At 35.5% G+C, this 12,704-nt stretch overlaps 1 protein-coding gene across 2 annotated transcripts in view; it reads right to left on the reverse strand.

Annotated features, from left to right (window-relative positions):
* Nucleotides 1-12,704, reverse strand: part of chst8 (carbohydrate (N-acetylgalactosamine 4-0) sulfotransferase 8) — a 166,210-nt gene that overhangs the window by 104,943 nt on the left and 48,563 nt on the right. The gene's annotated exons all lie outside the window — the stretch shown is intronic.

Here is a 12,704-nt window from a genome sequence, read left to right on the forward strand (position 1 = left end):
ATTTCAAAACTGGGACTGGTTGGAAAAGAAATAACAAATAATAATATTTGTACCTTTTGTCCCATTGTGTGTTTATCGACCTGACAGGAAAATCCAATTAGGTTTCAATTTTCAGTTCTAATTGGAAAAAGTATTCTTTCTGATAGCTTGTATCTAAATATTTGCGTACGGGTAGCTTGTCCGCTCAGAATTTTTTTTAATTGTCGAGATAAGCAAATATTTCATAAATGTGTTCTGAAGTTTAAAAGACTGTCATAAATATTTTGCCTTGTATTTCATTTCTATTATGGGCCTTTTTGACAGAAAAAAATGCGAAAAGTCCAAGTTAGAACAAATAAAGTCACCTTATTTCAGCCATATTTGTTTATATATATTAAAAATAATGCTAACTGTAGCACTGAAAGCTAATGGAACTCCCCAATAAGCCAAAAAAAACAATGAAACACATTTTTACACCAAAAAAACATAACCTTCTTTGTTTAAGGATTACAAAATGATATTATGCAAACACAACCTTGTGGTGTCTTTGTAAGATAATCACGCAAAGATAAATTGGACCACTTGATGGTGATGAAACACACTTTGATTTGTGTGTCTGATCTTGTATAATCTGTCGCCGTGTTATGGTAAAAATGCCAGGAAAAACCTTGGATATTGACGTTTTCACCTCAACATCTCCTTGGTTTGAGTTGTGCTTACGCAACTTTGGTCGTTTGAACTGCTACTCACTCTTTGTACGTTTTCCCGTCAATGCCACAAGGCTGGAAACCGAGACAGCCGTCAAAAGTACAGAAACATGAGCATACACTACACTTTGGGAAGTCGACATTTTACTTTTGACATTTGGAGAGAAGGCCAAAGCTTCCTGACGGATTCGTAGCGACATTAGCAAACGTATCGAATGCGATTACACAAGCCTTCGACACTGTCTGATTGAATAAGGTCAATGACTGGAGCTTTGTTTGTAAGTGTGCCAATTCTACGATTCCTGAAACTGAACAACGTTTCACCATTTTTCAACTCTACATTAAGTACGTAGATTTACGGTGCTCGGACGTTTGGTCGCCGGTCTTTTGGTCCCTTTTGGTCGCCGGTCAAATGGTGACAGGGTTTACTGTTGAAGCCAGCTCTCAAAATTATATTCATGAGAGAGAGAGAGTTTAATATCTAAGAGAGAGAGAGTTTAATATCTGAGAGAGAGATTGAGTTTTATACCTGAGAGAAAGTTTAATATCTGAGAGAGAGATTGAGTTTTATACCTGAGAGAAAGTTTAATATCCAAGTACTGTTTAATATCCAAGTACTGTTGGATATCCAAGTACTGTTTAATATCCAAGTACTGTTTAATATCCAAGTACTGTTTAATATCCAAGTACTGTTTAATATCCAAGTACTGTTTAATATCCAAATACTGTTTAATATCCAAATACTGTTTAATTTCCAAGTACTGTTTAATATCCAAGTACTGTTTAATTTCCAAGCACTGTTTAATATCCAAGCACTGTTTAATATCTAAGTACTGTTTAATATCTAAGTACTATTTAATATCTAAGTACTGTTTAAAAGCTAAGTACTGTTTAATAGCTAAGTACTGTTTAATATCCAAGTATTGTTTAATATCCAAGTACTGTTTAATTTCTAAGTACTGTTTAATATCCAAGCACTGTTTAATATCTAAGTACTGTTTAATATCTAAGTACTGTTTAATATCTAAGTACTGTTTAATATCTAAGTACTGTTTAATATCTAAGTACTGTTTAATATCTAAGTACTGTTTAATATCCAAGTACTGTTTAATATCCAAGTACAGTTCAATATCTAAGTACAGTTCAATATCCAAGTACAGTTTAAAATCCAAGTACTGTTTAAAATCTAAGTACTGTTTCATATCTAAGTACTATTTAATATCTAAGTACTGTTTAATATCTAAGTACTGTTTAATATCTAAGTACATTTGACTGGCGACCAAAACAGACCAAAAGACCGGCGACTAAAAGACCGGCGACCAAAAAAACGGCGACCAAACATCCGGTCACGCAGATTTACTGGCTCAGTTAGGGACAGCCTTAAAACATGCTTCATTGATTGAATTGCTTAGCAAGAGAAACCCTAGTAGCAATTGAAATATGTATCAGTGTGTTTGTATTTTCGAGGCATTTATCCTCAAATGTAACGCCACAAAATATTAAATTCAAACTCCCTTCCTAGCTTTGTTCACATCATATTTTCTGTACTCATTTTTCTTTCTAACATCAACCGATTGTTGGCTAGCAGCTTTTCCCATTGGATACCCAACCACCAACAACAACTTTTTCAATTGTTGTCAAAGAGACAATGAATTAAAAATACAAGAGGAATACATAATTTATTCCTTGTTTATCGTTTTTTTTTTTTAAACTTTCTTTTAACTGACACTTTTCGCTGATGCTGCGAGCTCATCAGTTACATAAAGCACATAATTTTAAATAAATAAACGGGAAAGAAAAAAAACATGTAGCATGAATAACACATTTCTGGTCCCATGAAGAGTAAACAAGTTATATTTAAAAAAGAGAATAAAAGTGGTTTGCAAACTCCTTCAGAAAAAGTGGACGTCATCTTTTTTTACTTTTTAAATTAAATCAAACAAACACTCATCTAAAATAGATGTCAGAAAAAAAAACATAAAACCATTCCTAACCTGTATTAGATTAATTTACTACTTCATATTTCTATATCTATTCAATTAAGTGATAGTTACCTAAATAAACTTTTTGGGGGGGCAGTAGAACATAAATGTTTACATAAATATAAAATGAAGCCTTTCCATTTGTAACCATATCACTTGAAACAATTAAAATGTGAATAAAATATATATACTTTTTTATACTTTATTTTGTAGCACGGTTTAAACATAGCAGGTCCCAACAAAATTAAAAGCACAAAGGAAAAGCCTTGTTTAAAATAATCCAATTGAGCAAAAACTGAAATTGCCAGGCCCATTTCCTTTTATCTTCCTTAAAAAAAGAACACGACTTTGATAGCAGTTTATGCAAAATTTTCAACTCATCTCTTCACATGAGAGCAGAAGAAACTTTCTCTTTTGCATAAAGAAACACTGACATATAGCGGGGGTGGGCAAATATTTCAGCCAAATTGACTTTTAAAATGTGACAGATGGGCGGGATCAGCACAAGATACGATACATCTAAAAAAGTGCATCCGTTAACAGTACATATGAAACATAAACAGGAAAAAAGGACTAAAGTATTAACATAATCATCACTCATCATTAAAGTAAAAAGTATAAAGTACAAAGTCAAGTAAAAATGAATGTGTTAAGAAGTATTAAAATGTCATTTAAAAAAGATAGAAGGGCTGTAAAACACGAAAAACAAATAAGAGTGGACAAAGCTACTGCCAATGGCTTGCGCGTGACAGCGCCATCTTGTGAAAAAAAAACATTAAATTAAAAAAACTATTTGGACAACGTCGGCAGGTCGGATTAAAAAGCCTAATGGTCCAGATGTGGCCCACGGGCCATAGTTTGCCCACGCCTGACATAGAGAAACATTTTAGTTTCAGTCAAAAATGTCCTAAAAAAGCTTGTCTTACACAACAAAAGCAATCTAAATATAAATATGTCCACTAATATCCTTATGAGTCCTGCCTTTCTTATACTGGCCTGAAAATAGCTTTTAAAAAAAACAAAATGATGACATAATCATTATGCCATCTTTGGTCTGGGCGGGATAAAAGATGGAGTCAGAATGATGAAAAAAGACATTTTAAATCAAGCTAATTTGGGGGCGGGACCAACTTCATCATCACTAATTCACAAACGCAAATATGAAACGGAAATATAAATGTCAACAAACAAATTACAAATGCATTTCAAGGAGGAAAAAAATAACTCATTTGTCAAACACCCTCATTTCAATAAAAAAGCCAATCACAATAAAATACATTAAAAAAATAATTTATATTTCCCAACAGCAGAGTGTTGTTTTCCACCTGCATTTCCAAAAGACTATTTTTTTCCATATCCTTTCCCTTGGCCAATCCGCCATCCAAAAATGTCGACTGTAATGGTATGACTGGCATATGGAAGTGATTGGTGAGCGGGATCAGATGGCGGCAAAGAGAAAATGAGATTACACCCACAAAGCTTGGATGGCAGAGCTACGGGCATTAACCTTAATGGAAAAACGGCAAGACCTGCCGGTCGCCTCGCTACCGCTTCCGCATTCCAAATCCGATTGACATGACCCGAGTCTGTGAGATGCTCAAGAGACAGCGATGCGGGTTCCTGATAGCAATGGATAAAATAAAAAAAAACTGCTTCCCTGGTTGTTTTTTTTCCTTGTCTTCTCTCTCTATTTTCAGACTCTCAACTGTTCCTTAGTTTCCCCTTTAGGGAACCAAAGCTACGGTAAATGTTTCTGGCATAAACCCCCAATTTTCACTCTAAAATGCGCAACAAGCACACACAGCTCAGCGAACGCACTACAAATGAATTATATATAACTTTAAAAAAAAAAGAATGTTGCTTTCATTGAGTGACAGGTGTCTATTTAATCATTGAATGTGAAGCAATTACAATATGAAGGCTAACCCTGCTAAAGTGAATGTGATACATGGATTCGCTAAACTAGAGTAAAATAAAGAATGGTGTATCTTGGAAATTGGATTGGCTGTTGGTTCATGTGCAAAGAGACTTAGTGATGAAATATTTTTGAGTGATAAAGATGGTGCTAGGACGTTTGGTCGCCGGTCTTTTGGTGACCGTTCTTTTGGACCCCGTTGGTCGAGGTTAGGGTTGTCAAATGTACTTAGATATTAAACCCTATATTAACCCAAACCCAAATCCAGACCAAAATCCCAAACCCAAACCCAAACCAAAATCCCAATCCCAAACCAAAATCCCAATCCCAAACCAAAATCCCAATCCCAAACCAAAATCCCAAACCAAAATCCCAAACCAAAATCCCAAACCAAAATCCAAAACCAAAATCCAAAACCAAAATCCCAAACCAAAATCCCAAACCAAAATCCCAAACCCAAACCAAAATCCAAAACCCAAACCCTAACAGCGACCAAAAGATTGGGGACCAAAAGAGCGGGGACCAAAAGACCAGCGACCAAAAGATTGGGGACCAAAAGAGCAGGGACCAAAAGACCGGCGACCAAAAGACCGCCGACCAAAAGACCGGCGACCAAAAGACCGATGACCAAAAGACCAGCAACCAAATGTCCAGTCACGATAAAAGACGATAAAAATTTTTTGAAGTGATTTAGATTATAAAATGGTGAGCGAGTTTTCTGATGAGAAAAATATGGACAAAATGTTAGCAGAAAAGTAATTTGGATGAAAATAAGATGCGAGAAGGAGAGATGTCTAAAATAAAGTAAACTCCAAGTCCCATTTCTGCATTTATCAAGATATTTTATGTATCCATATAAACAATTAAACGTTATTATGACTGGATCATTTACATGTAGTACAAATACACCTGGTATGGCAGTGTATATAGCCATAGTGAGTTTTTATGACATTGCTCACACTGATCCTCACTGTAGTTCTCTGTATTCCCAGACATGAAAAATTATAGAGAACATTACATCCACCCACAACCGCAAATGACATGTGATCGAAAAGCTGAGCAGGATGCTTTAACATGCCCAGCGAGTAATCTTATAATGTCCTAAAAGACACAGATCCCACCCTTTGTATGCCCCCCTCCACACCTTTTGTTTTCGTTGGGGAAATTCTATTTAAGGGTTTTGTGATAGACTTGGCTGGCCCGGTATTGCTTTCCAATGATCTTCCTACTCAAGCGGGAATTGTGAGCTTAGCTTGTTAAAAAGGGATTTTGCGCTTGCTAGAAATCGGGAATTTCCTCCAAAAAAATGAAAATCCACGACTGGAGGGTGTTCAAATACAAGCAGATCGGTCACTACGAGGGTCCTCGGCATAATTTAATGACATTAAAATAGGCTAAATGGGACTATGAAGGTGAATAAATCGCCAGGAATTAACAGATGGGATCAAATTTGACCACAGAGGGTGTCCTGGGTGCTTTATGTTTATGTTTAACATGCAAATGAGAAGGTAAATTTTATTCTCATGACATTACAAAGACCGGTCTTATTTTGTGGTTAACGAGGCGTTACCGTTTCCACCCCTAGGAGGCTAGTGTGGCTATTTTTAGGATCTTTACAGGCTAATGAGCTGTCTTTTGTCTCAAAATCCCATGATAAAATGTAGATACCTATAATTTATACTTCTTTGTAGGCTTTAGTGTGTTGTTTTGGGGAGTTAAACTCATTTTGTCAAGTCACGTCTATTGTTTCTTTAGGTTTGAGTAGATGGTGCCACAATGAATCGGCCATTTTTGGATAGGAAATAGCTATTTTAAGGGTTGGTTAGTCGTCATTGTCAAAATACTCATTTTTTACTACAGGTATTTTTTACATTTAAGCGTTTGAATGATTGCTGTCAGGCATAACAGTCAAAATGGAAGCCAACGAGTTAATACTTATACCTTTAGATAAGAAATACTGTTAAAAATCAAGATATTTTTTACCTGATTAGTCAGTGCGAACGGTGTATATACTACTCGTTGTCAAGTGGTTGTGCGTTATCCTATTGTGAGGATATTTGTGTGCATTAATTTGGGAATATTTTGAAGGGAAGACAAAAGCAACCCTCGATAGGTTGCATTTGAAAGTCAGGGTGGAGGCGGGGCTAAAAGAGCCAAGAAGGTAGCAATATTTCAAACAAAATTAGGATTAAGTTTAGTGTAAAGTTAGATTAAATTTATTTTTGTGTGTGTCTGCATTAAAATCCAAGTTCATTTAAAAAATTTTGTTATGTCACAAGCGCGTTGCCATGCAAAAAGTCTCTTTAAGTACTACTAAACACATTTTAGTATTATTAAAATGGCGAATTAGAACAAATAAAAATGTTTTTCCCAATCCAATATCCCGTTCTGGGTGTTTTTTCAGAGGGTTGGAACAAATTAATTAGTTTTTAGTTCATTTCTATGGGAAACGTTCGTTCGAGTTACAAGAAAAAAATCGATTAAGCTCATATCTCAAGGTACCACTGTAAAAGCATCCAATTCAGTTCAATACACACACACACACCTATACATATATATGCATACACACATATATACATAGTAAAGTGCACCTTTTAGTGCAAAACTGTATAAGAGCAGATGCACAACAGTTCCTCCAACGATCCGTAAAAAGCATTCTAGAGATAGGGAGGTGGGCCACCAGGGAGGACAGGCTTAGAGTTAAACACTACTCTTCTGAGGGTAATTTCAAGCTGAGCACATAGCTGAAGAGTTAGATGATGATGATGAGGAGGAGGAAGTTTGTAAGGGCCAGATAAAAGGCTACACCTTATGTATTCTAACTCAGCTCAATTAGACACGGACCGAGCCACATCACAATGGCTGGAGGCTAACTTGCACAGAGACAGAGACCGAATATGTGGACATCAAGTATAGACGACTTTGTCCTTTGTACGGCCATACATAGTCTCATGAATCATTCAGACAACTATACACTTATGTTCAATATTCAAGCAAGAGTAGATGAAAGGATATGCCGACGCTATGAGAATATATGTGATGAAAATACTGTAATACTAGCTGTCACTCACATAGAGACAAATACACCATATCGATATAGAAAGAAGCTCCAGACTTTTTTTGTCTAGGTTCAACTTAGAACAAAAAAAAAAGTACTAAACTTAACGATTGGACTTCAGAGTTTTTGTACACATTAGGAATATCAATTAACTTTAGCATTGCGAATCTAACTTGTTTATCTGACTTCACTCTAGAAAAATGTTGGCCTTAGTCCTGCAGTTTGTTTTTACCCCAAAGCAAAACACAAAAGTAATGAAGCATAATTGATACATACTCAAGACTGCGGGAAATGTGGAACATGACAAACATAGGATGGGAATTGGGTGATTAACTTTTTCATGCATGATTTATGACTTTTTTCACCCTAAGAAGGCACTGTAAACTTAACATTCGTACATTCACCCAGTTCTCCCAGTCCTCCCAATAGAAATATAACAGTCAGTGCATTTTAGAGTGATACTTGGGGCCATAACTATAATGTATTTCTATTTCCATTCACTTAAGGTCAATGTTCCCTCTAATTTTTTGTTTTTCTGTACAGAAAGACAACCTCCCTGAGTACCAGTGCGAGTACCATTCTCATTGCTCGCTATGGGCACACGCCAGTATAACACCAGCCATAAGCAGTTGCATGTCTACTATACATAAATGATTTAGTAATAATAAAATGTAATGAATAATATCTATGAATGGCAGATGAGTGGTTTGCAGATTTACAGTTCTCACCTGATTTCACCACTTGTTTTTTTATTTGCACAATAAAGTAAAAAGGAATGTTTTAAGAAATATTACATTTAAGAAAAGATAGAAGGGCTATAAAACACAATTGTGCACATTGCTTAAGATTCAGTAAATGTAGCTATTATTGATGCTGTATTATCAAAATATATAATAAAAGTACCGTATATTCACGGCTATAAGGCACACCGCATTATAAGGCGCACCCTCAATGAGTGACATTTTTTCCATATATAAGGCGCACTGTGTTATAAGGTGTCTATTTTGGAGAAAACTTCAAGACTTTTAAATGCGTCTTATAGTCGTGAAAATACGGTAATTGGTATTGACTTCCAGGTATGAAGCACTCACTACTTTACACTCACCTCTAGAGCCAGCCATTGTTGATGTTTTGGATTTTTTTGTATAAAATCTTGCAGTGGGGGAGGAGCTATATGATGGAAGATTTTGTAAACTAGGATGGCATCTGCATATTTAACAGTATTGTTTCAGTTCAGGCGTTTGTGTGTTTTTTTTAATATCCGACAATGGTGGTTTTTCGGTTTTCTGTTTTTTTCATATATAAGGCGCACTGGATTATAAGGCGCACTGTCTATTTTGTAGAAAATTAAAGACTTTTAAGTGCGCCTAACAGTCTTGAAAATACGGTAGCAGTAGTAGTCGACCAATGGGTGCTTACTGGTCAAAAAGAAAAGCCATGTTGACAACGAAACTATAACAAGACAAAAAGTAACTTGAAATGTCATGTAAAATCAAAAGATGAGCCAAACACACACTCAGGCCCATTTTATGACTTTTAAAAGATCATAAACTGAGCTATGTTTTACATACTTGCTTCCAACATGAACAAATCATGCTTACTTGTTTGACATGTCCAGAATATAAATTAGACCTACATTTCCATTTTAATACCAGACGAACAAATAGTGGTGAAATAATTTATATACGTCCGTATCAGAAAAAAACAAATATAAAAACTCTATTCCTGCACACAATCTCTATCATTTTTTTTTTGGCTTTTGCCAACCCACACTTCACATCAGGCGTGTATAAAACATATGCTGGAAGAACCAAAAAAAAAAAAGTGTACTTAGTGGCCTGCAGTAGGCGTGCAAAGAAAGCTGACAACACACTTTCCAGCATTGTCCAACAACTTAAAGTTGCATCTAAAACTACGATGAGTCACAAGCCAAAATTGGCTCAGTAGCATTTTTTTGTGTGGGGGCGATTATACTCTGTTGAACTGCAAACCTTTATCTTGACGGCCAAGGCAGTAGCGGATTGCACGATAGCGATGACAGAGGTTTAGTTTCTTTTAGTTTTTTTTCTGCATGTTAAAATAACATGTAGATTACCGTATTTTCACGACTATAAGGCGCACTGCATTATAAGGCGCACCCTCAATGAATGACATTTTTTCCATATATAAGGCGCACTGGATTATAAGGCGCACCCTCAATGAATGGCACATTTTAATTTTTTCCATATATAAGGCGCACTGGATTATAAGGCGCCAAAAGAGGCGGAGCTCTTGCATGATAGGTTCCGTTTCATATTATAATAACTTTATGGGCTACAATTTAACATATTTTTAATGATTTGGTGAAACAAAATAAGGTAAAAAAAGGTTTTTGGTCACAAAATATGGGCAATATCTGTAAAAAAAATCAAAACTTAAATTAGGACGCTATCTTGAGTCTAAATTCATAAATGACAGTTTTCACGACTATAAGGCGCACCACATTATAAGGCGCACCTTCAGTGAATGACATTTTTTTTTAAAAAATAATATATTAAGCACACTGTATTATAAAGTGCACTGTCTATTTTGGAGAAAAATCTAAGACTTAAGTGCGCCTTATAGTCATGAAAATACAGTACAATTTTTATTTTTTAGGATTTTTTGTTTTTATTCTGCGTGAAGGCCACTATTGGTTGAAGTACTATTGTTTATTGAATATATTTTTTTTGCATTTATCAGTGCCGGTCCAAATTTTGTTGTTTTCCAGCCTTATTCTATTTCAAACTTGACTGTAGAAGCTAAATACCGTATTTTCCATATATAAGGCGCACCACATTATAAGGTGCATCACATTATAAGGCGCACCCTCAATGAATGGCACATTTTATTTTTTTCCATATATAAGGCGCACTGGATTATAAGGCGCCCTGTCTATTTTGGAGAAAAATTTAAGACTTTTAAGTGCGCCTTATAGTCGTGAAAATACGGTAGTCATGTGGATATTCCACTTGGAATGAGAGGCTCTTGTCCAGAGTTGGAGAGTAAAAGACCGCTCAGGTTATTCATAATGAGTTAGCGCGCTGTCAACACACGAGCCAGTGCCGTTCGATGTCCTGCCATGCTACTTCATCAGAATTTTCTTTGCTGACGGCAAATAGATCAATAAGAGATAGAAGTAACGATGAAAACAATCAGACGGCGTTTGGCTTACAGAAAATTTGCCAAGAATGAATTATATTGATAGAATAATGTGGTCCAGTAAGCATTACAAGACATCTGTTTAATGTGTGTGATCTAGAACTCTAGGGGTGTCAGATTTGGGTTGGTTCGTGGACTGCTTTAACGTCAACTAGATTTGATGTGGGCCGGACTATTTTAGATATAATATTTAGATTTTTTTTTAATAAATGGATTAAAAGAACTGGATTAAAATACCTGAAAATTCAGTTTTTATAGATATAAAACAATGTTTATTTTAGCTTTTTTTATATATATATTTAGATTTAACTAAATGATTTTTGAACTAAAAACAGAAAAAAAGATTAAAAAATGACAATTTTTGATTTAAAAGGGGAAAATCAGCAAATTTAATATACATCTATACTCTTCATTTTAATTTCATCCTAAAACAGAAAACCGGCACGCATCATTGACTTTCCCGGGCCACATAAAATGATGCGGCAGGCCAGATTTGGCCCCCCGAGCCACCACTTTGACACATGTGATTTAGAAGAAATAGCTTTGTGTGTAAATGACATATTCGGGATATGGCCAATTGTTTACATTATTTTACTACACAAACAAGGATGGATTATGTGTCTTAAAGCCATTTCAAGTTTTATAACACGTTTTTCTAAGACCCCAAGTACTACATTTCGGATTCACTAATTTCCCGCACAGTCGATGTAAAGTTCTCCCTCATATTTAAGTATTACAAAAATGTACAGGTAGTTCCATCACCTCGATGTGAATTGTAAAAAAAATACATTTAAATGAACAGTTCTTCAGAACATGAACATTATTATTCATTCTTAACCCAACACTGAAGCCTATGCCAGCTAACAATGTACAGTCGTCGGAGTACCCCTACGCTTAGTTGCCAGCCAATCACAAGACACAATGAGACAAACAACCAATCAGGAAAATTCCAAGACACAATTCCGAGTGTTCAACCATGTTTTTAGAACCAAACTACACAATGCAAACTCCACAAAGGAAAGTTAGAATCAACCAAAAATTAGATCTGGATCTCAAAACTGCAAAGCACAAATGCTAATCACTCTAAACCCAAAATTAGCGACTTTATATTCTCTTCCACGACGTATATTTTTGCTTAATCAACCAAAAAAAAGTCAAATTTTGGAAAACTTAAGCATTGAAAGCTTCTCTTTGTGCTCAACAATAACAACCAAAATATACTTGACTGAATTTCAGAATAAATTTTCCATCGCTCCTAAGAATAAAACAAATCCAGACAATAACTAACAAAGAACAAAACCGGTAATGTCAAATACGCCACTACAAATTTTGTCCTGCGGTTCTTAATTGCCAAACAACCTCTGAAAACGATCCAGAAGCTTTGAATTGTGTTGTGGAATAAACATTGCAATCCTTTTTGTTGACACTCTGCATGTGAAAATAGTTTCTTCAACGGACTATTTCATCGCCATCGAGACATTCACACCACTGAAAAAAAAACACTCGCTTTTTAAAAAGGACGGCATTATTTTTTCTTGTATGAAATCCAATAAAAGCAATTTCATCAGAGTGCTGCGACTGAATGCACGTTTGGAGGTCCATCAATAAAAACGCGGAGCGCCTGCTGTTCGATAGATCAACTTTGTTGTGCACCCCTTTCTTATGTCGCAGACTGCAAAGTCCCTTTAAAAGATTTGGCAACCACCAGGCAAATAAAAATAAATGATGTAGTATCTAACTTGCCATTGCGCTATTATGATGGCTGTTGTTGTTAATAGACAACTTAAAAAAAACAAACTCCAAGGCAGCAGTATGTTCAAATCAGAGTCTCAATGGAGCCGCAAATATGTACATTTTTTCTTTTAACGATTAATATAATATAA

This window comes from Stigmatopora nigra, chromosome 3 (genome assembly GCF_051989575.1).
Source record: "Stigmatopora nigra isolate UIUO_SnigA chromosome 3, RoL_Snig_1.1, whole genome shotgun sequence".
Lineage (NCBI taxonomy): Eukaryota > Metazoa > Chordata > Actinopteri > Syngnathiformes > Syngnathidae > Stigmatopora > Stigmatopora nigra.